The 25,551-nt window shown below is 34.4% G+C and overlaps 1 protein-coding gene and 1 long non-coding RNA gene across 15 annotated transcripts in view; one reads left to right on the top strand and one right to left on the bottom strand.

Annotated features, from left to right (window-relative positions):
- LOC123541050 (uncharacterized) overlaps positions 1 to 12,365 on the bottom strand; it is a 42,932-nt gene extending 30,567 nt beyond the window's left edge. For 2 of the 12 annotated variants that reach the window (XR_008367706.1, XR_008367711.1), the window contains exon 1: positions 11,977 to 12,362. This is a non-coding gene — a long non-coding RNA (uncharacterized LOC123541050). Of the gene's footprint in view, positions 1 to 11,396; positions 11,491 to 11,622 lie in introns of those variants that run through there. The other 10 variants (XR_008367713.1, XR_008367712.1, XR_008367704.1 and 7 more) reach the window with 10 other exon arrangements.
- Positions 1 to 25,551, top strand: part of LOC123540684 (NACHT, LRR and PYD domains-containing protein 3-like) — a 244,067-nt gene that overhangs the window by 104,360 nt on the left and 114,156 nt on the right. The window lies entirely within an intron of this gene.

Here is a 25,551-nt window from a genome sequence, read left to right as displayed (position 1 = left end):
TTTGGTGTTTTGAATACTTGACGCTAGTGGAGACAATGAAAAAAAATTATGTCAATGTTTCCACAGATCGCGTCAAATTAGTTGGACTAGTGCCGACCGTATCGCCAGTGGAATAGTTTGATTAACGTCTGTTGATTTGATCACAATTGATCAAGTCGGCAAATGCTTCAATAATTTAACATAATGGCTGATATGATCTCACATGAGATTATCTCCTGTTGTCATTCTGTATATTCTATACTTCCTTTCATGGTACTTTCACTTTGGAAAACAGTGTATAATTTCTTAACTGCACATTTTTTTAAGTCTTAAAAATCATACAGTATTTTAAATACCCTCTATGTAACATGATAAGATAGGTTTGAAAAGCGAATGCTAGCATTTCATTCTCTTTGCGGACACATTTTTCGGAAATCCTACAACAAGGATTTGCATGAGTTATCTTTCTTGTGATTACAGCCCTTTGTTTACGCCAATTTTGAGACCAAAATTTGGCCCCATTCCCAAGGCAAAATAATAAATTATACTTTTATCCCCAAGATTTCACTCGCGTTCATTTCAGTCGACGCAAAGATTTCAATCGTGTTCATTTCAATCTACGTGTATGTTACATTTCAGTCGAGTTTGGAAAATTTAAGTGAGGAAAGTTTTAGATACAAATGAACTAAAGCAGTTTGTTTGGTTCTTTCAGGTGCCCTATGATTTTTTTAAAGCACCTCCCAAGAGCCTCAAATCAAAGTGCTAATCATACCTTTAGGTGGTATTTTCCAATACAGTAACAATTACAAATTGTATAGAATAGATTCTATCTATATTTAAGTTTAATTATGGTCCATCCGCCCTTTCAGACACAATGAAGCATATAAATGCTACGCAGAGTATAGACTGCGTTTTTATATAGAATAGATTGTTTGTTTTTGGGTTTAACGCCTTTTTCAACAGTATTTCAGTCATGTAACAGCTGGCAGTTAACCTAACCAGTGTTCCTGGATTCTGTACCAGTACAAACCTGTTCTCCGCAAGTAACTGCCAACTTCCCCACATGAAACAGAGGTGGAGGACTAATGATTTCAGACACAATGTCTTTTATCAAATAGTCATGGAGAACATAGGCCCCGCCCGAGGATCGAACTCATGATCCCGCAATCCGTAGACCAACGCTCTACCTACTGAGCTAAGCGGAAGGGTATATAGAATAGATTATAAACTGAAATACATATATAATAAAATTTTAGGCATTTAAGAAGCTTTTTAAAAGTCATAAAATACAAAAAGATAACTCTGTTTTTGATAAATGACCATATATTAAGTTTGAAATAAAAAGGTCAAAAATAAAGAGCTAAATATTAATGCTTTATAAACATCTAAGTAGTGAAAAAATGCCCATTAAAGGGAGATAATTAAAAAAATTGCAAACTTTTTAAGGAATAATTTTATACACTGAGCAATTACTTTTGCTGAAAAATAATTAAAACATTTTAATGAGAAGATTATAAACTATTTTTGATAGGATGAAATGGTTCAAGGGCAAATTGCTTGGTTAAAATATATAAAATAAATAGAGATTTAAAAGAAAAAATAATGGCTACTAATTCTCGCACTTTGGGCTATGAAATGATTCCAAGATCTTGCAATTGGCTAAAGTCATGGCTAAAAGTGTGAAAGAGCCAGGGGAGGCCCTGATCTTACCCAATCTGTTTTTTTTTTGTTTTTTTTTCTATAAAAAAATTCACCAATCTGGTATTTTACGACGCAAATTTCCCCTTCTGAAAGGACCCGCCACCCTTCCCCAAAACTAAAAGGCAGTGGCTGGAGAACCGGAATCAGTTCCCTAGACAGCGATCTTATTTGTCCAGAACCAATCCTCTAGCCTAAGTACCGTGCATTGGCTAGGGAACTGTTAATTAGTATTGATCACATATCTTTTAAAATTTAACGTGAATTAAATGCTGAAGTGTTATAAACTGATCAAAGAATCCGCATGAAGTTTTAATGGCAATTAAATTAGTTTGTACATCTATAAACATGTAATGATACAAATGAAAATCAATATTATTTTATATTTAAATAATTTTAACATAGTACATGTTGAACATGTTGAAAGCAAATAACATTTAACAAGAGGGCCATGATGGCCCTATATCGCCCACCTGTTATCATTGCACTTGAGGCCAAGAAGGTCCTCAGAAAAAATATCTAGGTCCAAAGAACAGGAACAACAAAGGGAAGAAATTTAACCAAAAAGAAAAAAAATATCTGTCAAGGTATAGATATGTTAAAATACACCTAAAAATTGGAGGTACCATCCATGTTGTACCACAGAAAACTGGTCTCGTGTTTTCCCTACCGCCAATAATAAAAAAGTTACTAAAAATAAGCTATTTATAGTAACATAAAAGGGAAGTAATAAAAAAAAATACTGTACGTGGACAAAAGAAGGCTCTGACAAATAAATCTGTTGACATTAATGAAATTTCAGATCAGTATCTTCATTAGTTATGGAGTTATAACAATTTTAATTTGAAATAAAGGGAGGTAATCTGACATAAAATCAGTCCATATCAGTGTTCGAAATTCACGGTAGTCCGACAGCCCGTGGCTACCAAATTTCAGCTCGGGCTACCGATTTTCCACAGGTACAAGCCCGACTGGGCTACCGAATTTTCCTCATTTGTTTTTGTTTAAAAAAAAACATGCTAAATTAACGAGTACTGCATCGTGATTTTCCAGACTGAGAAACGCTTATGGAATTACTGGTTTTTGCACTCTTACGTGTTGACAATCAAACACAGTGTCAAAGACATAACCGCAGCTCTAATTGGCTGAATACAATCACCTCTAGCATAACGGATAATTTGATTAGCTTTCACACTTCTCGCGAAAATCTCACAAGTACCTGCAGTAGGTGGAGCTTAAATTATGCTATCAGCGTGTGTGTAATGTGTATTCAGCACTCGGTATTACATATTACAAATTGTCAACAGTCCGAGTTGCAGTAATTGGCGAGTGCGGATCCTAAAAAATCGGGCATAACAGTTTAGATTTCGTTTTGGCAAGGAGTGTCATGTCCGATGCTTTTGGACTCTGACGATGCTGATCTGGACTGGAGTATTTCGAGTTAAAATTTTTCAAAAACATGGCAAACATGTACTGTATGTCTTTTTTTATTATTTCAAACATGCATAGAGATGTCTGTAAAACAAAATGTTATATGGTGCAAAAATTATGTATTTTAAGGTGTTAAAGTTCGGGCTAGTGAAATTGGTGTCGGGCTTGGAAAATTTTTAATCTGGTAGCCCGAACGGGCTATTGGATTCAAATCTGAATTTCGTACACTGCCATATATATATATATATACCCTGATTGTCTCAGTCCAACTAATAACAATAATGAAATTTCAAGTAAGTCCTGTAAGTACTAATAAACTTTGATAATGTGGCAGTTGACCTCAATACAATCGACACTGTTTATTTTCCAATACAGGTAAATCCAATATTTGCTTTACAATAGATCTATAACTGATTATCATTGAACATCCCTGGACTTATTGGACTCAACTGCCACATTATCAAAGTTTATTAGTACTTACTGATATAAATCCATTTTGATTACAATCAGGGGAGGTAATCAGATATAAAATAACTCTGGAACCTATGACTGGATCTGATTTGTCATGGAATCCAAGATTTATTGTTGTTCAAGATATTTTGGAAGTTTGTATCAAATAAAACCATAAATGAAGTCTCTATATGGCTGCAAAAGCCAAAATAGCCAATTTCCTACTTTTAAGGGGCCATAACTCTGGAACCCATAATGGAATCTGGCCAGTTGAAGAAAGGAAGCAAGATCTTGTGGTGATACAAGTTGTGTGCAAGTTTGGTTAAAATCAAATCATAAATGAAGCTGCTATTGTGCAGACAAGGTCAAAATAGCTAATTCTGGCCCTTTCAGGGGCCATAACTCTGGAACCCATTATGGGATATGGCCAGTTCATGAAAGGAACCGAGAACTTATGGTGACACAAGTTTTATGTAAGTTTGATTAAATTCAAATCATAAATGAAGCTGCTTTTGTGCAGACAAGGTCAAAATAGCTAATTCTGGCCCTTTCAGGGGTCATCACTCTGTAACCCATACTGGAATCTTGCCAGTTGAAGAAAGGAAGCAAGATCTTGTGGTGATACAAGTTGTGTGCAAGTTTGGTTAAAATCAAATCATAAATGAAGCTGCTATTGTGCAGACAAGGTCAAAATAGCTAATTCTGGCCCTTTCAGGGGCCATAACTCTGGAACCCATAATGTAGGCACAGTACTAGAGCCGATTTACGCAATCGAATACCGCCGGAAGTAGAACATTTATGTCAACACCGGTTTCGTATTTTCACGTGAAAACGGCCTAAAACTGAGAGCTTATCAACAAATTATAAGTTTACGGGTACCATGAGGATTTTTCATGCATTTAAACGGTAAGTATAATGTTTATGGATTATTCAATACAGTATGAAAGTAAACTGTTACGCTTTAAATGGAAATTATGAAAGAAAAGTCGATAAGAAAATATTGACTTTCTACTTTCACTTTCATTGTCGCTTTTTAAATTGCCCAAAAATGTTCTTTCTATTAATTTGTTTTTTCTTGTTTTTTGTTTGTAGATACATAATCCTATGGCAAATTAATGTGTGAAATGACAGCTTATTTAAAGCATCTGTGATTAACTGGGCCTAAGTTTACCGATTTTTCCTTTTAGAGTGACCTTTGACCTTATAATAGCTTATAGTCTGTTCTATGTATTTTAAATAGCTGTAGTCAGAACAGAATGCTAATTGAGATCAAATGAATTTTAAAAAAAAAACTGTTGCAAATTGTAGGAAAAGAATAATATAATATATTTATTATAAGTTATTGAAATATTATATTATAATTACCTCATTTCAGAAAGAAATACAAGCGAACTGAATAATTGACACATTAAAGTGGCTGCAGAAGCTTGAAAAGTTAGATAGAGCAGGGGCAGTCAAAACAGTGGGATAATACTTCTATGTAATTTCTTTTTAAAGGCAATTTATACAGGATAGAAGGGTATCTCATACAATGTTTTACAGTTTACATGTAGTTTTATCTCTCTTTATGATGTTGAGAGTAAACAAGTCAGTGACATCTAATTAACACTTCAACTTGTAAACTATTGACAGTTGATATATATATTATACAACATTTGATAAGATGCAATTGCCTATCAATATTAAAAAGAGCAAACAGTTGACAATTAACAGGCAGGTCATTCTTTTAAATGACACCATAAATAAACTTTCATAATTTGTTTTTCTTCAACTTCTGGATTTAGACTGGAAGCCATTCCAAACTATGAACTGGTAAATTATATAAAGAGTCATGTAATGATTATGGATGGGATACATTATACGTTAATGGATAATAATAATTTGAAATAATAATATTTTTTAAGATCAAGGTGTTAAGGTGATTTTATAAAGATGGTGTTATGGTTTTTGCATGATGATTGTTAACTGTTCACAGATTTTATCATTTATATATTTCAGGGTGTCCAACATGTCTTGTCAGGTTGACAGAAGTGAAAGATGGTCTGATGGTACAATGATGTACAAATGATACTCTTTAACAAGTTTAACATGGCAAGGGTAATATAATGCCAGTTATTAAAATTACATTCCCCTAAACATTTAACAGATACACATTGTAAATGTCATTAAGGTGATTTTATGAAGTTTATGAAGTTTCATGAAGGATGGTACAGCCAACCATTTTGAATCAAGAAATTTTGACATAGGTAAAGATTTCTATTCAGACGTCTTAACTCTTAGCCTTTCATATGATACAGAGATAAAAGAACTACTATTGTCAGCCACTAACCATGTTTCAAAGCTTTTAAATACACTATAGCAGTAACCATTTTGTTTAAATATCTTTAATGCAATGTTTTCTTGATATCTGTCACTTGATGTTTTCAGTGGATAAGAGTCCTAATTTAATGTAAAATCTGTAAATTTCAGTAATTGAAGTACAAAATTTGTAGGAAGTTGTTTCTTTATTTCAGTGTAAAATGTTCTGTGGATTCATATGATGAGAATGCCAGTGTTGATCTGTATGACTTAATTAAACACAGATATTGATACCTTCAGGTAATTGTTTACAATATTCAAAGAGTTACAATGTAACTAGTTATTGTTTTGGTATATATCACTTCTAGAGGCTTGTGTAAAGTTTATTTCACATGAGACCAAGGGTCAGGTATGATATATAAACTTTACACTTACAAAAAGAAATTATACAGTACCAAATAATTACAGACTTATGAATGTAACTTTCCAAATATCTTACATTTTTCTCCTGAAATTAATTAAAAAGGTAAACACAATTCTATTGTTATAAGCTTAAAAAGGTGAATGTAAGATATAAATTATGAAATGTCAAGTATAAGGTGTGTTATTTTCAAAGTATTTAAGATATAGAATAAAATACAGCCTGCCGTCATAATATTCCAAAATAAAAAGTGTGCCATACATATATTTTAGGTCAAATAGTAAGGTCATGTGAATGACTTAGGGTCACTATTGGCCTCTTCATATATTCTACTAAAATGGGTCTTATGCATAAGATATGTTGAAGTTTTATTAATCCAGTAACACTTTTATTCTACCTTATATTCAGAAATATACATATTTTGAATATTAATGAGCTGCAGACACCTCGAATACAGAGTTACTACAATATGCATTTCTTTCTTCAGATATATACCTGTGTAATCTTCAGTATCACCGTTCAGCTTTTGTTCAAGATCAGTGTCTGCAGCTTGCACAGTTTAGTATAGCGGAGCCTTCTGAATCAACTTTGTTACATATTTGCTGTTATTGTAGGACACACATGAAGAGAGCAGCAAGTCCTGTCCAGCCGTGCATGTAAATGTGATTCAAAAACTTTGAGAATATGAAAACATTACACTGTTATAATTTTCAAAATACTGTGTCTTGTAGTGTATCAGTACTGTTTTGTCTCAGTTTATAGCACAGTATGTTCACAAATCAAACTTAAGACCATAGTGATCAGTATTATTAAAATCATTAATTATTTGTATGGCGACAAAATTTAATTTCGTGCAATACCACAGTAAAACGTTTGATAATTTTCGCTTTTAAAGTTGTAAGTTTAAGGTTGGCTTAAATTGTATTTTTTTCTTTCATAAATCTGATTGGTCATTATAACTGCAATATCATTTTAGTATGACAAAGTTTATATTGAACTAAAACACTAATGTAAATTTTTGAACTAATCAATGCATTTCCTCAGTCTTAAAACATTTGTTTATCGTACGTGTCATGGCCCATAACTCCTCCATATTACTTGTGTTTTGTCCTTTTACATTTCACTGAAGAATAGGTAGAGGTATTACACATCCATTTTTTAGCATCCTAATTTTGTGAAGTGTTGTATGTAAAGTTTTATCTCGAAATTATGTCTCATCTAAAGGTGGGGAGAGGTATTAATTATGCCTTCTCGTCTATCTGCATTAAGCCTGTCTGTCTTTTAGAGGACAAGCTGCTGGCCAGATTTTGATGAAACTCCACAGGACTGATCAGTACCAAGCATAGTGTTGTGCATATCGCTTGCATGTTTCGTTTAGATGCACTAAATTGCAGCCAGAGCTAAAAGTAGAAAAATCTTGTCAGCTTTCACAGGTTAAAACTACTTAACAGATTATGATGAAACTTCAAAGGAGTGATCAGTACCAAGTATATTTTTGCATATCAGCGACACTTTCCATTTTGCTTCACAAAATGGCCGCCACAGCTAAAGGTATACATAGGTTGGAGACATGTTTTGTCATAAAAATACCTAAAACACCTTCCACTTTGTTAATGAAAAATGTAACAAACTTCTTACAATTGCAAACTGTAATAATTTGACATTAAATGCACTAGTTCCATAACTGCATTTGGCTTTTTTCATAATTATTGCCCTTTTCTTACCATAGCAATATTTTGTGTAACATGTTACCTCATTAAGCATTATAAGATCAGAAAGTTCTATGACTCAGAAATGTTGGCCCTTTTGTACTTGTCATGAGTGTGTTTTCAGTATTTTAAATTGTCATTACTTTTTGTTGTGCCAGTTTACGGAAATGAAGACTTAGTTGTCCAAATTGTGTGCCTGTGCCTGTCCTGATTTGTTTGTCTGGGCAATATATTATTGATTAGTCTTCACGAAACTTTGCAGGTTAATTTTCTTAAGTTCCCCGTCAACTTTGATAGTGGCATGGTTACTTTAGAAACACTAAAGTGATGTCACCACTGTACTAGTCAAACGTTTTGTATTTCAGATTTTATATCACATTACAGGCTACTTTAGCAGCCTTCATAAAACTTTCATAAAAGTTTCCAAAAATGTTGTATTTTGATTTGAACTGGCATTATTCAAACAGTAAGAAGTAGTACTATAAGGCAACATTTGACCTCTTTTCCAGTACTTTTTGATTTCTCTGTTACTATGAAGTTGCCTTTTCCTAGAAATTGGTTGGCTTATTTTTGATGATCTTATGTTTTTAATCAATTGTAGCTATGTTCTTTATCTCATGAAAATTTCCATTTTTATATAATTCATATTTTTTGCCGTCAACAAAGTGCAATACCGCATACTTATCACTTTCATTAACATACCTGTACTATTTTCATAAAACATTATATAAATCATTATATTTCATATAAACAGAATTAAATAAATATTTAAGAACATCAGTGTTTTCTTTGATTGCTACATGAAACAGACCATAGGTCAATTTAGGGTCAATTCTGACACTTTATATGCAAATTGATAAGGGAGATAACTAGTACTGTCTTAAGTAACCAATATTTAGTTACACAGTTATCTTCCCTTTACACAGGTAGGACTATTTGTTGTTGGTCATCTTTTGAACATTATTCCATTACTGATGACAGAACATTGAAAATAAAAGTTGTTGTATCATGCAATGACATCATATATGACAATATTTACTTTTTTATTCCATTTTTTAGATATTCTTTAACTTAGGTACAATGCCTACATAATGGAATCTGGCCAGTTCAAGAAAGGAACCAAGATCTTATGGTGATACAAGTTGTGTGCCAGTTTGGTAAAAATCAAATCATAAATAAAGCTGCTTTTGTGCAGACAAGGTCAAAACAAGAGGGCCATAATGGCCCTATATCGCTCACCTGTTATCATTGCACTTGAGGACAAGTAGGTCCTCAGTAAAAATATTTAAGTCCAAAGGACAGGAACAACAAAGGGAAGAAATTTAACAAAGAAGAAAAAACAATTCTTACAAGGTACAGATATGTCAAAATGCACCTAAAAATTGGAGGTACCATCCATGTTGTACCAAAGAAAAGTGGTCTCCGTATTTCCCTACGGCCAATAATAAAAAAGTTACTTAAAATAAGCTATTTATAGTAATGTAAAAGGGAAGTAATTAAAAAAAAATATTGTAAGTGAACAAAAGAAGGCTCTGCCAAATAAATCTGTTTACATAAATGAAATTTCAGATCAGTATCTTCATTAGTTACAGAGATATACCAATTTTAATTTGAAATAAAGGGAGGTAATTTGACATAAAATCAGTCCATAGTTATCTACCCTGATTGTCTCAGTCCAACTAATGACAATAATGAAAATTCAAATAAGTCCTATAAGGACTTACTGATATAAATCCATTTTGATTACAATCATGGGAGGTAATCAGATATAAAATAACTCTGGAACCGACGATTGGATCTGATTTGTCATAGAATCTAAGATTTATTGTTGTTGAAGATATTTTGGAAGTTTTTATCAAATAAAACCATAAAAGAAGTCTCTATATGGCTGCAAAAGCCAAAATAGCCAATTTTGGACCTTTAAGGGGCCATAACTCTGGAACCCATAAAGGAATCTGGCCAGTTCAAAAAAGGAACCAAGATCTTGCGGTGATACAAGTTGTGTGCAAATTTGGTTAAAATCAAATCAAAAATAAAGCTGCTATTGTGCAGACAAGGTCAAAATAGCTAATTTTGGCCCTTTCAGGGGCCATCACTCTGGAACCCATTATGGGTTCTGGCCGGTTCAAGAAAGGAACCGAGATCTTATGGTGACACAAGTTTTGTGCAAGTTTGTTTAAATTCAAATCATAAATGAAGCTGCTATTGTGCAGACAAGGTCAGAATAGCTAATTCTGGCCCTTTCAGGGGCCATAACTCTGGAACCCATAAAGGAATCTGGCCAGTTCAAGAAAGGAACCAAGATCTTATGGTGATACAAGTTGTGTGCCAGTTTGGTAAAAATCAAATCATAAATAAAGCTGCTTTTGTGCAGGCAAGGTCAAAATAGCTAATTTTGGCCCTTTCAGGGGCCATAACTCTGTAACCCATAATGGGATCTGGCCGGTTCAAGAAAGGAACCGTGATCTTATGGTGATACAAGTTATATGCAAGTTTGGTTAAAATAAAATCATAAACGAAACCACTATCGTGCAGACACGAAATTGTTGACGCACGGACGCACGAGACGCACGGACGAAGGGTGATCACAAAACCTCACCTTGTCACTAAGTGACAGGTGAGCTAATAACTAATTTTGGCCCTTTCAGGGGCCATAACTCTGGAACCCATAATGGGATCTGGCCAGTTCAAGAAAGGAACCATGATCTTATGGTGATACAAGTTGTGTGCAAGTTTGGTTAAAATAAAATCATAAATGAAGCTGCTATTGTGCAGACAAGGTCAAAATAGCTAATTCTGGCCCTTTCAGTTGACCCGAGGTCCCGGGTTTTGACCCGCGAAAATCGAGAAAAACTCGTATTTTACCCGCATAAATTACGGCACGTGCGTCGGCTTGACTCGCGGAAATTTACTTAGATGCGTTCCAAGTTCAATAGTTCTGCCCCCTGTCAATCAAAATCCCAGTGAATTTTTTTTTATTTAAGGGAGACTTTTCGGAATTTTTTTTATGTAAAAAAAAATGATTACAAATAAGGGGGTTATAAGGGGGAATGAACTAGGCGGCATACATTTAGACGAACTACAACAAATGGCAGAGGAGTGCGATGGTAGTGAAGATGAGGGGGAAGAGGACTTGGACAGAAATGACATTATTCTTTTACAGCAAAAGTCATACAAGCTATTGTTGTCATTGATGTAAAATGGAAATAAAGTGGAAATAAAATACATGTAGCACTGTATACAGTTGTGTTTGTTAGATTTTAGTTTTTTCATGTTCTTAACACATTTTGTTATCAGGGACTCCTAATTTTCGGCAGGGATTCCTAAATTTCCCAGCAGGTATTCCTTCGGGATACCTGGCAAAAAAGTTAGTGTCGAACGCTGAGAACCGGTTCTGGACGAATACGTACGCTCTCTAGGGAATCTGCCAAACCATAAAAAAGGGCTTCTCTATCACTAAAATTATCTATATACTGATGAACAATGTCTACGTCACCGAAAGGGCACGGTAAAATTAATTAAGAGAACGATATGCATGACATTTGCCAAGAAACAAAGTGGATTTTGGCAGCATTATGCATAGAAATAAAATTCTGTTTATTTTGGTTAGAGAACCAGTTCTGGACGAATACGTACACTCTCTAGGGAATCTGCCAAACCATAAAAAATCTATATACTGACGAACAAAGTCTACGTCACCGAAAGGGGTTCGGCGGTTACGGAAGATAGATGATACTGTTGCATGGTGGTACAGTAAGGTGTCTGACTTCAATTCACGTGTTACAATCATACTGTGGTATCCAAACATTTGTTGAAATTGTTCCTTGTTGTAATTTTTTATCTTGCCTGACACTGGGTACGAAAGTTCTATGTACGAACATCGAAGGCTGATTGCTTCATAAATAACTTCATAAAAGTTCTATTATTACGTTAAATCGATAGCACTTATCCGTAAATAGTTTTACAATTCATTATTAGTTGCAGTCATACCCTTATTTACATGTAAACATGCTTAAAAGTTGACGTAGAGCAGCAGCCAGCGAATGTCAGCCATTTTGAAATTATGACGTCATATTTGGGTTAGTATAAATACTGGGCGTTCCGTATCGCTGTAGTCACACAGTCACACAACCGATCAGCATCAACACAGTTGTGTTGAAAACAGAAAAGCTAAATCTCTCTTATCCGATAATAGAATATGGATCGTAATAATACTTGTTACATTTGCCTGTTCTCTCATTCCAGTGCAGATCAGTTGATTGTTAACTTTGTTATAACCAAAAAGCTATAAAATAATGTATTTTATAGTTCTTTGTTATAACCAAAGATTTTGCCAAATCTGGTACACTACCAAATCTGGTAGATCTAGATCTACCCGCTAGATCTGTTTACCGTCGTCTGCTAAGTCAAATCAAGATAGGTATTTTATATATATCCTTATTATACCGTAGAAGTGGGTGGATATATCTTTGAGCTGGAGATTCAATCCGTAAAAGTGCGCAGATGCTTTAGAAATACAACCGTAGGCCTAAATGTGGGCAGACTACCACGATGTAGGGACAATCTATTATCAATGAACCATGTTGAACAATTTTCCATAACTCTGCTTAATTTTTCTGAAATAATGTGGGGATCTTTATGGGCAAACAATATCGCACTGCCATCAGCATATAAGCTTGCAGTCTGAATCTATACACATTGGCATGTCATCTAGGTAACAAGAAAGAGTAAAGGCCCAAGGATACTTCCTTGGGGGACTCCACATGTGACATCGGCAGATTCGGATGAAACTTTGTTAATATTAACCTTCTGAGTTCGTTCAGTAAGATAAGATTTAAACCAATTTATTGACTGAACACTCATAGCCGTAAGCTTGTTACAAAGGAGAGTATGACCGACGGTATCAAACGCCTTTTGTATATCAAATAAAATCATGCCAGTATATAAACCTTCAGAATTATTCTGTTTAATATAGTCTAACAGATGTATAAGGCAGGTATCGGTAGAGTATTTAGATCTGAAACCTGACTGAAACTGGTATAAAAGGGAAGTCTTATGTAAGTATTCAGAAAACTGATTTTATACAGAACGCTCCAGAATTTTACACTGAGAATACTTACAGGTCTATTGTTACCTACTTTAAGCGAGGAAGACTTTTTTATAAATAGGAGAAACCCTAGCTGTTTTCATGTCGTCAGGAACAATTCCGGAATCAATAGACACATTTACAATGAAAGTATAAGGAATCTTAAGGAATCTGCCCCATTTTTTTATAAACTTAGACGGAATACCATCTTAACCCGTGCTCTTCAAGGCATTAAGTAAGTTGACCTTTTATGGACAAATTTTTTCTGAGACTTCACTTGGTTTATTCTAAAACAAGTAGGTTCATCTGTATTTCCATAAAATGATCTAAAAATTTTCGAATTACTTTGCTTAGGAGACCTATGACTTGTTCCAACAACAGTTGGTTTTGTTTTCGGTAAAAACAGTTCTATCAATAAAAATTCATCAGACTGTTCACATAGGCCTACATCGTTTCGAACATTAAATGCATAATCATTTCGGATATACATGCATACCCCGCCTCCACTGCGGTTCCTGTCATTCCGAACAATGCAGTAACCGTCTATAGCAACCTCTCCATCAGAAATCGAATTATCTTACCACGTCTCTGTAAGTGAAAAAATTGCAGCTTTGCTTTTTTTGTGCAATAATTTTAATTTCGGATATTTTTGGTAGCAACGATCTAACGTTCAAGTGGATAAAATGCAAGCCTTTCCTACCAAAACACTGAAAATTGTCATTACTAGTATTTGAAGGTAAAATAGTGAAGTTCTGATCTTCTGAATTTATGTCATTGAATATATTTTCTCTGGAAGGAACTTAAATAAACGCATATCGCTGTAATAACATAAATCAGTATTTTTCCTCGGCAGTCTGTCAGAGTCTCTTGATGTGATGTATCCAGTGCACTTCATATGGGTCTTCGACTGGCAAGAACTACAAGACACCGCTTTGCTGGTAGCTGTGACTCCTTTCTTTTAGACAGCGCATGGATACTTTGCTTGCTGCTGTCTATAAGAAGTAACGCTTACCACTGCAGGTTCAGGGTTTGACTGTATGTCACCACATTTGAGAAGGCAAAGAACAAAAATACTACTAATATTTGGACGAAAGGTAGCGTAAGGTTTCACGGAGCGTAAATCTTTGTCATAGTGATGACGATCTATGGTTATATATAGAGATTGTGTGATCAATAGTCCACTAACTAGGTCTCGGTAGAGTAATTCAAATGATTAATTCAAATGTTTGCAGTCTTAATGGTGTTTAACATAAACCAACATTTTATGAAAATGATTCATTTTTCTAGGTCATGTAATTTTGAGCTATTAGCATCACATACAAAAATCGACTATTTTGGCTATTTCAAGGGCCATAACTCTGTAATAAGTGCAAAGATTCTCAAGAAGAATACCAATGGTGCAAGGTCACATTATGATACAGACTAAAGCAAGGTTTCATGAATTTACATTAAATATTTTTTTGAGCTAGGCGAAAATGTGTATATTTACTATTTCAGGGGCTATAACGCTGAAAATAGGGGACGGAGTCAGACGAAAAATAGGAGGTGCACCAGTTAATATAATGATGAAGACTTATGCAAGTTTTCAACCATTTATATTAAATACTTTTTAGCTAGGTGCGTCACAAGGTGAAAATGTGCACTTTCGACTATTTCAGGGGCCATAATTCCAAAAATAGTGTGGGAAAGCCAGACAAAAAAGAACAAAAAAAAAAAACAAAAACAAAAAACGGGAGGTGCCCAAGTTCATATCATGGTAAAGACTTATAAAATGTTTAATCAATTCAAGTGACAAGGTGAGCTATTGTGACGGCTTGATGTCCGTCGTGCGTCGTGCGTCGTCCACCGTGCGTAGTCCGTCGTGCGTCAACAATTTCTAAAAAAATCTTCTTCTTAAAAACCACTGGGCAGAATTACACCAAACTTCACAGAAATGATCCTTGGATGGCCCCCTTTCAAAATTGTTCAAAAAATTGAATTCCATGCAGAACTCTGGTTGTCATGGCAACCGAAAGGAAAAAAAATTAAAATTCTTCTTGTCCAAAACCACAGGGCCTAGGGCTTTGATATCTGGTATGTAGCATCATCTAGTGGTCCACTACCAAATTAGTTCAAATTATCCCCTTAGGGTCAAACATGGCCCCGCCCCTGGGGTTACATTTTTTTATAAATACTTATATAGGGAAAATTTTGAAAATCTTCTTGTACAAAATTAGATGGCCTAGGACTTTGATATTTGGTATGTAGCATCATCTAGTGGTCCTCTACCAAGATCATTCAAATTATCCCCCTAGGGTCAAATATGTCACCGCCCCTAGGGTCCCAAGTTTTACATATATAGGAAAAAATGTTTAAAAATCTTCTTGTCTGAAACCACAACACTTAGACCTTTCATATTTGGTTTGTAGCATTGTGTTAGGTTATGGTCCTCAACCAAAATCGTTCAAATTGAACCCCTTGGATGAAAAGAGGCCCTGCCCTGGGGGTCCCAAGTTTTATATAGACTTATATATGTAAAAGCTTTAGAAATGTTCTTGTCTGGAACCATACGACCTAGGCTTTTGATATTTAGTATGATGCATTGTCTAGAAGTCCTCTACCAAATTTGTTCAAATTGTGCCCCTGGGTATAAAAGAGGCCCCGCCCTAGGGTCACTTACTTTTTATATGAGTTATAGAAGAAAATACTTACAAAATCATCTGATCCTATTTCCTGTCAGAATAATTTGTATATTTGATGTATTGCTAACGTAACACATAAGCACAGATAGTGCTCGACTCCCTTTTCATGCTATCTTTGTTATAATTATTGTTGAATTGCTGTTGATAATAGACTTTGGGTCCTTTCTGAGACAGAGACCCAACGTTTGTTAATCTACTGAGACAGTAAGAGAGTTACAGCTTATAGACGGTTCAGCATTACTGGTGAAGTACAGCCAAGGCATCAGAGATATACGTATATTGTAATTGAATGCTAATGCTATATATGATAGCATATAGGCGCTGAGCATCAAGGAGTCAGGGCAATGATATAGAGTTGAGAGAACAGAGGCCGAGCATCTATGCGATAGGACTCATATGTTGTTGATTCAAAGACATTTGTCTCACGAGAACTTTAACAAAAAAGACCAGTCAAGTATAGAGTCTCCAGCCTATGGGAGTTGAGCTAATAGAAACTTGTTAGTTTTAAACATTTAGTAATTTGCCTGATCTCTGAAATTGTCTAGCTCATAATTAGGACCATTTAAGAATCATTAGTTACTGTATACTTAATAATTTAGGCAAGGTAGTCAGAGGAAAATTCTGTATATGAGGTGATTGGTCTCACCAGCTATACGTTTTAACAAAGGACATTCTATTTCTTTTGTCAGCTAGTCTAAGACATAGTAACCTTTGGGATAGGACCCATAAGACCCATTTCATTGTTCAATATACTAAAGGCGTAGGCACTTCCCTGGGTCATATACTAATTTTCAAATCTAAATGAGTTAATTATAATTACCTGATATGACCCCAAGTAATATGATGTCACTTGACTGTGACCTACTGACCTACTTTCTTGCCTTGAAATTTTGATGACATACACAGTTTTGCACAAATCTTAAAACTGAATTTCATTGACCATGAATGTGACCTACTGACTTCCTTAATATTTTATCATGAGTTTGACATTTGGAATATGCAGCTCATATTACTCAGATGAGCGATTTAGGTTCATCATTACCCTCTTGTTAGGAATATGTAGAACTGTTGACTCACCTATGCGTCGGAGTCAAATTCGGCGCCCGTGTTGGTGTCCCGGTTCGGTTAAGTTTATGTAACTATGTAAGCTGGAATCTCAGCGGAATGGATCGAAACTTCACACACTTATTCCGCCAAAAATAAATAAATGAATAAATAAATGAATAAAGAAAGAAAGAAAGAAAGAAAGAAAAAACATGCCACTCACTGATAGATATCTTAATCCTTTGGAAAACATATTGATTTAACATTTGGTCTTTACCAATGTCAAACAAGTAAATTATAAAAATGAACAGAGACAGTTTTTTTCTTATCCCCAATGTCATATTGCAATACTTTAAAGCAAGCAATAACAATTCGTATTTTATTGTTTGTAAAACATTGTTGAATAGAAGTTACAGTAATATATAAAGCGGGAATTTAAATGACTTCATGATCTTTACATGTTGGTTTGTATGTAAGCTTATTTATATTCACCGGCGGTACCGGTAACCCATATTGGCGACTTTTCCAAGGCGCTGTCAGCAATTTAAGAGAGGGAGTTGTGCAAGATACAGAAGAGGTTCCAGTTCCAGACAAAAGCTCTGAAGCGCATCTCTCTCTAGTATAACCCCATTGTTAATCATTCTAGTTAGTTATGTAAAGCGCCTTTGAACGTGAAATTGATCATGAAAAGGGCGCTATATAAATCTGGTATAATAATAATAATAATAATAATAATAATAATAATAATAATAATGACCATTTCGGCCTGGGTCCCCTTCCTGAATTCCAGTTTGTTTAGTTCTGCCCATTGTTTTCTCATTTAGGGCAAACCCTTTAGTTTATCTGGGGACTAAACGCCGCTCTTCATGGAATTACACGCTTCAACACGTGTATCATTGAAGGTTCCATGTTCACCGCCGTTTGAATACATCTGCGGATGTCTCTAAATTGCTTTTTGTACTTTTAGCATGTGTAATTGTTGAGTTCTGCTCAACCCGGGGCTAGCGGGCGTGGACGGTGGCATGCATTTCCACTACCGTCCATGAACAGGCTCAATCAAACCGAGCCTGCAACATTTTCGTTTTTGTCGTGTTGAGCGACCTGTGAAGTTTCCACTTTTCTCTATTTACTATGCGATCCTTACTTGAAATCCCAAGCTGAGTTTTTGCAACAGTCATTTTTAATGTGACAAACTCATCGCCCTTTATTTGTTTGATTCGTCATTGTTGCCTTATATTTTCACATCATCATTCTATGTTGTTTAAGAAATAATATATCTCTTCCAGTGATTTGTCGTTGAATAAATCATTGTTTGGAGTTCAGATGCGAAGGAATCATATCACGAGGGCGCAGCCCGAATGATATAGGCCTAATAATACGCATCTGAACGACAAACAATGATTTATTCAAAAGCAAATCACTAAATGATATATATTATTTCGATTCTAACACGTTACCAAGGAATATTAAGTACATTCTTGATGACATTCATGAAATATTTGCCCGTTTTCAATCGGTTTATTTCCAGTGCGCCGCTATGACGTTTGGCGCTTTGACGTAATGATTGTGACGTCAGAACAGTGATTTGTTGTATAATAATTCACCGTTTTCTGCCTTCTTTGTTTAATAGCAAAATATATCGGATCCTGTTAGAATTTTGTGTTAACAGAATCATTTTTACATCCATGCAAACACCGAGTTATGCTTTCATTTTAATTGAACATGGATATTACTTGGATCTATGTCCTATGTTTTCTTATATCTATATAGGCCTATTATATTTAGAATATGTTCTTTCTAATATTGTAAACAACGTCATTAACACGTTTTGTTCTTGCATATTCTGAAATACGTTACAAATATTGTACAATGTAAGGAAAATGGGACAGTAGGGAAGTCCCGTTCTAATGAAGCGCCCGCCCATACAGCAATTTACGTTTAAATGTATTGTTTCAATTAGTAATTATGGTAATCTAAGGTAAACTGAAACTATTATATCTTTTTCCATACTGACATCCATATGTCAGCGCCATAGATATAATCACACCTCCCTTCTCAAGCACGCCCCCGTCCGTTTGTCCTTACTTAAAGAATACGCACACGGTTAATGTTTAAAAACAATAGTTAATGTATGTGGTTTACATTAAATTTGTGAAAAAGTATGTTGCTTCTGTTTTGGCAGACCATATTAGGAATATTGCCTTAATTTTCAAACAAATTCTAGCGGTCATCAATGTTGAGGATAAACCAACAGGAGCGGTCATCATAGCTAAGGTAATCAGTTTGCAATTGTTTCAAATCGAGTTACGAATGTACATGTATGCATATGTCAGTTTGGAATATTATATTAAAGCATTGTTTAAACTAGTATGTTTAATCTTACCGCGAAAAAATATGGTACCAAAATTGATCAAGGAAGAAGTTTACTTATGATGATTGTTTTCTAAATACAAGTGACACATTCCATTTACTCTAACAAAATTAGGATGTGACGAAATGCTCTTTAAAATAAAGGAATAGTATTTTAAAAAAAGTGTGGAAGCATTATGATATAAGCCACATCAAAGTGGTTACTTGGATAACGGATTTCCCGCTCCATTTTTTTCCAGAATGAGTAAAAAAGATTTTTTTTTGGAAAATCAGCTTCCGCTCGCTTCAGTTTTTGCTGACTAATTTCAAAATTTCAAAGCGGGCCTTTTTCACGGTTTCTGTGCCCCTTTTCACTCTTAAGCGACATGAATTCATAACATTTGATACTTTTAATCATAAGTGCCCATTAAAACACCATGAGAACATGTTTCAAGCTCTGTATTGCGACCAGTTTGCAAAATTGACAGCCGATATGAAATTAGATTGTGTAAATAAATCTTGGAAAGGTCATATAGACAGTAACATCTAATAATCATTGGTGATAAGAACAATGGATTTGCTGCAATCCTCAAAATTATACACATATATAAGCAATAACTGGGTAACAGTTAAATTATGAACAGGTGATATAATTCAATTTGGACAACTCATCCAGTGTTACATCATTGTCTATTCTAAAGTGCCAATCAAACTTATAAATGTATTGATTTCGTGTTAGTGCCGATTTCGGCAATTTTAACTTCTTTTTTGCTCACATGGGAAGACTTTTTATCTCATCTTTACCCAGTCCGTACATCCATGATGTGATGTGCGTGCTTTACCTTGAGAGCAATAGAGGGTAAAATTGAAGAAGTCTATTGTATAGTCTGTTTGTGCATTCTTATGACAAATATAGTAAGGACAATGGAACTACAAATATGTGTTTAATTCAACGCTAGTTGTATATTTTATTCAGCGTTCAAGCTTTTGAAATTCGAACACTTACCTATTTCATATGGTATGTAGAGCAACACTCATGAAATATGTTATATTTGTCCTGCTGGTTAGCCTCATAACTTGTAAGAATAAAGTATTGTTGATTTTAAGGAATAGTACATTGCTTCTATCAGCTATGTAAAGTGAACACATTTTTTTTTCAGGAGGAGAGGGGGTACGCATATTAAACTTAAGTAGGGCAAAGTAATACCAAAGAGCTTTCAAACTCTCAATCTGAAAAACATGCATTAAAGGTGTACCGTTTTATTCTTCAAATAGAATACAAGAATATTATGTTGCATTTTAGAGATCTTCTTTCTGATTTGTTTAATGGATATTATCAGATCCATTTCTCAAAAAGAAACTGAAGATAATAATGCATTATTGTTAAGACTTGTAGCATCAGAAGTATGTCTTTTCTTAACTGCCAAAGTTAAATGTAAAAACAGAACTTCAAAATTAGTCACTAAATACACAAGTAAATTGGGCAATTGCAATTGAAATTGCCCCGAAAGTTGTTAGATACTATAATATATAGATCATGGGTACCTAATGTACAGTTGCGGTGATTGCAGTGTTTTCCATATCTATAATGATTTCTGGTAATACATGACATGAGAGTAATACCTTTCTTACTCCTATGTCGTCATAAGTGACATAGAGTCCAAGGAGAACCCTTTATTTAAACTTTATGTAGCAAGGGTATTGGTTTGCCTAGGACACAAACTTAGCGAACACATTAGTTCTATACACTAATAATATGGTTAAATTTCCAGCTTTTCTTGTATCCGCCTGTTGCCGCTTCTTTCAATGTCTGTAACTATTACAATACAGCGCGGCGTCCCGGTAAGCATAAAGATATATAGGAGTTAGGTGTTGAATGGCTGCCATGTATTTTTGGGACAGTTTGTCATTAAACCTTCAATATTTAACAGATCTTTAGTTCTTTCATGTTTTTTTTCGAGCCTTTTGTTATGTTTTGGCAGTGGTTGTTGACTGTTGTTACAAACTTTTTATTTATTTTTCTTCAAATCGCTCCTCGCCCGCTCCAAAAACAAGTGAAATCTAAAGAAAAATATTTTCATTTTCATTTCGCTTGCCCGCTCCTAATTTTTTTTCGAAAAAAATCAATGACAGAGAAATCAATTTGATGTGGCTTTACTGGTGTTGCGAATACTATGTGAATTATAAAATTAGAGTTTCATTTAACAATAGACTGTATTTTTTGTTATAACTACTTATTTTTCTTACATCTAAAACAGTTCTAATTTACGCTTAAAATTAACTAAGGATTTAAATTGTTTCGAATCAAAATGGTATTGGCAAATAATTGAAAATCTTTTGGAGATGCTTTCTGCATTAAAACGAATCGAACTTTCCTATGAATCATTTTGATCAAAACTCAATTTAAACAATGCCTTGGCTAACATAAACCTGCAAAGACCACGTAATTGAAAGGGGTCTTACAAAACGTTAATAAATTTTCTTCGATTTATTTTATAGTTCCGTTTAAGCTGGTGCTAAAGGCCTATAGTGGTTTTGCTCATTTGATTACATTTCTTGAACAGATCAACGATTACGACTGAAATAGAAACAAATATCTTAAATGATATCTATCCTTGTTTTATCCCAAATTCCTATTAAGTAAAATAAATTGTATCAGCCTGATATATTTCATACCCAAAATGATGAAATACTGTTTTCAATTCTTTTGACACGATTCCCTGTCTGAAATGAGATTAAGGCTCCAACATATACAGTTAATGTCCAGTTAATGGGTTGTGTTAGGCATACAAAATTGTTTGTTTCCGGTATCCCGACGATTTTTTTTTCAACTTTTTAACAAAAAATTACAAAACTGCACTTTTTATGCTAGAAACATGCTCAGTGATGTTAAAAAGCAACTTACTGATGCTCTAAAAGCAGAGTCTCCCTTAATAAAAAAAAATCCAAAAAAAAAAAATCCGACCTACCTACTCTAATTTTATTAGCATGTTACCAGAAACAAAGATTGTTTTAGGCCTTATCAAAAGGTGCGGTATTAAAAATTGTTGTCAGGTACTGATCGAACCTACACAGCTGGCACAAAATTTAGTATATACCAGTTTGATTAAGTGCAACAGTGGTATCTTTTATGTGACAACAGCTCAATCGTAATGACAAAGAGCTTATTAAGGACATACTAGACAAGTTTTGTGTCAAATAATATAATTCTATATCACAGACAACAGCTCATTTATGCATTTCTGTATGTTCATATTCGTAAGATAATTTCTGAAATTTAGTCTCCAATAATAAAAAAGAAGTTAGCAATATGGTTTAAATTCATTCAATTTAATTAAAGTATGACAAAAAAAAATAATATATGTTCCCTTACTCTGCGAAGTTAAAGACATTATTTCGGTGAGATTGGCAAAATAACAAAACGTCTTTTTTAGTGGATTATATCTGGCAGTATCGACTTAAGTTATGCGATTTCCTTTGATCATAGCAAACTTTACATAAATAGATTGGTTTTCATTGTTCAACTGTATGCATTTAGTAATTATGAACAAAAGTATAAAACAATAAAACAGAAATAATTTGACAACCCTATAGTTGATACTATCGCTTTTGTTATAAATCAACGCCATAACCGATTATTTACGAGTTGTCAAAAAATATTCAGTAGTTAAACTATAGAATTTCACTAACGCCGCGCCGCATTGTCTTAAAGTCGTTAATTTTGATCATCATATCAATAATGGATAGATAAACTCCAAGTGACTTGTAAAATATTGTTGTCCTCTTTAACCTTGTCATAGCGTAAAAGCACCTGTTTTTATCTCCTAGGAAGGTATTCATTTCATTGTAATTGACGTAGTCTTTTTTCAAGTCAATTATATATACCTTTTTAGTTCTGATTTATGCCTTCACTTATTGTTCTCTGATACATTGTTTAGCGCAAAGGTTGTAAATATTTCGTTTATTTCACGTATAAAACATATATGATAGAGAGAACCATACCAGACCAATTGCAACGAAGCTCCTAGCAGTACAAACGAGTACACACATGTCATAGCAAGTCCACCAACCCCATAAGATTAGTTTCGATGCTGCTTTATATTTATAATGGTCCCAAATTTGGATATAACCTCAAATCTCTGTTTTCATGTCTCACAAACAATTAGTTGCATCTATTTACATATGCTACAAAAAATGGGAAGAGATAGGGGATGTCCATTCCAAAAATATTTACTTGGGGCAAATTATTATTATTATTATTATACCAGATTTATATAGCGCCCTTTTCATGATCCATTTCACGTTCAAAGGCGCTTTACATAGTTCAAATGCAGCCACACAGGGGCATAATTCATGCTCTACTAGTACAGACACAGAGCGATCTGACCAGAGGGACAGAGTGAGACAAAGCCCCCACGACAGAGAGATCAGAAATCAGATATAGGCTTGTCCGGCTAACTTAGCCTAGCTCGTTGCGAATAGACAGCCTGGTTCTTTAACGTGCCCAGTGTATAGCACTGATACACGCAAGGATTGCCTGGGTTCCTGACCAGTACACCTCTAGTACACAAATTATAATGTTGATTATTCAGACTGTTGGAGACAGTTACTATCAATGTACTTGAATATACCTTTGTTTAATATAACTAAAAGAGGCGATCAAACCATTACATGTACATAAACCAGAATGCTTTACTGACTATTTGTAAACATTCTATTGATTCTGTGTTGGGCAAAAAGCTAGACATGCCAGATAACATATGAAACAATTGTTTATCTGGAAATATAAGGCATTTGTATAGGCCTTTATGGTAGAGTAGTCTGTGACAGGGGTTTTAGTTACACAGTTCATAAGAGTTGTCAAAAACGGTAAAAAAATCATAATATTGATAAGAAACGTTAACGGGCAAAGGCTTTAGTAATGATATTTAAAGTGGTAGTCAGCAAAACTATGTATAAATCAAATCTCTGATAAGGTTGTCAAAACTCGTAGGTATTAACCATTACATTGGTAGGTGGAGTCAAGAGTCATAGGTTTAAATTATAACACTGATAAGAGTAGTCAAGGAGCATAGGTATAAAATCATTATACTGATAACAATAGTTAGCAAGCATGGATATTTGTTATTACCTTGATAGGAGCGGTTAGCGAGTATGGGTTTTCATTGTTACATTAAGCATAGTCAGCAGGCATAGGTATTAGTAATTACACGGAAAAACAAGAACTGTCCGTAACACAGCGCGCTCCACTACTCGGCGATTTGATTGTAAAATGAATATATGTCTCAATCAGAGACCTCTACTTTAAAAGGAAGATACATCAAGGCGCATAGTTCTATCAAGAACACAAATTAGACTTATTGGGAGTGTTACCACACATGCAGATGATGATGGTTAAAATATATTTTGAGTTTCAAAAAATCATTATCTTGAATAGTACCAAAGTTATGTCCAAAAAACGAAGTTTGTTAAAAACAAATGTATGAAAGGGGCATAATGTGCTCAAAAATACAATCAAAGTCATGAGGATTGTTACAACACATGCAGATGATGATGATAAAAATGCATTTTAATTTTCAAGTCTTTATCTTACATTGCATTAAAGTTATACCCAAAAAGCGAAGATTGCAAAAAAAAAAACTTAAGTACAAAAGGGGCATAATTCTGTCAAAAAATACAATTAGAGTCATTGAGTTTGTAACCGCGCATGCAGAGAATTATTATAATGAAATATTTTTAATTTCAAGTCATTATCTTTTAAAGTACAAAATCGATAATATGTCTAAAAGTGAAGGCTTCGAGAAAAAATTAACATGAAAATAATTCAGAGTATAACAACTCTGTGACCTTGACCTTGGGTATAATGGGCCCAGCCCCTGCAAGTACTTTGTATGTATGCTGAATAATGTTTATGTGAACCTACAGTAAGGTATAAGCAATAGTAACAAAGATATGACAGAAAAAATCAAAGGTTATCGAAAACTTTAACCTTAAAAATAACTTAAGTATAACACCTTGGTGACCTTGACCTTGGGTATAATAGGCCTTGTCCCTATACATACTTTGTTTGTATGCTGGACAATGTAGTGTGAGGTTACAGTATGATATAAGCAACAGTAACTAAGATATGACAGAAAAACAAAGGTTGCCGAATGAACTTTAATCAAAAAGGTCACGCCGACGCCAGGACGAGTAGAATAGCTCCCCTTCCCCCTTCCCACCCACACACACACAGCCCCCTATTATCCGAATAGTGGAGCTTAAAATTGTCTGGGAGCATTTGTACCAATGACTACATTGGTAAAAGTAGTCAGCCAACATGGGTATAAATCTTTACATTTTAACTGTAGTCAGGGAGAATGTGCTAGTCATCACTTTCGGGGCCTCTGTGGCCGAGTGGTTAAG

The sequence above is a fragment of the Mercenaria mercenaria genome, chromosome 16 (genome assembly GCF_021730395.1).
Source record: "Mercenaria mercenaria strain notata chromosome 16, MADL_Memer_1, whole genome shotgun sequence".
Classification (NCBI taxonomy): Eukaryota; Metazoa; Mollusca; class Bivalvia; order Venerida; family Veneridae; genus Mercenaria; species Mercenaria mercenaria.
Note: the sequence above shows the minus strand (reverse complement) of the source record. Positions and strands in the feature narration are given on the sequence as shown.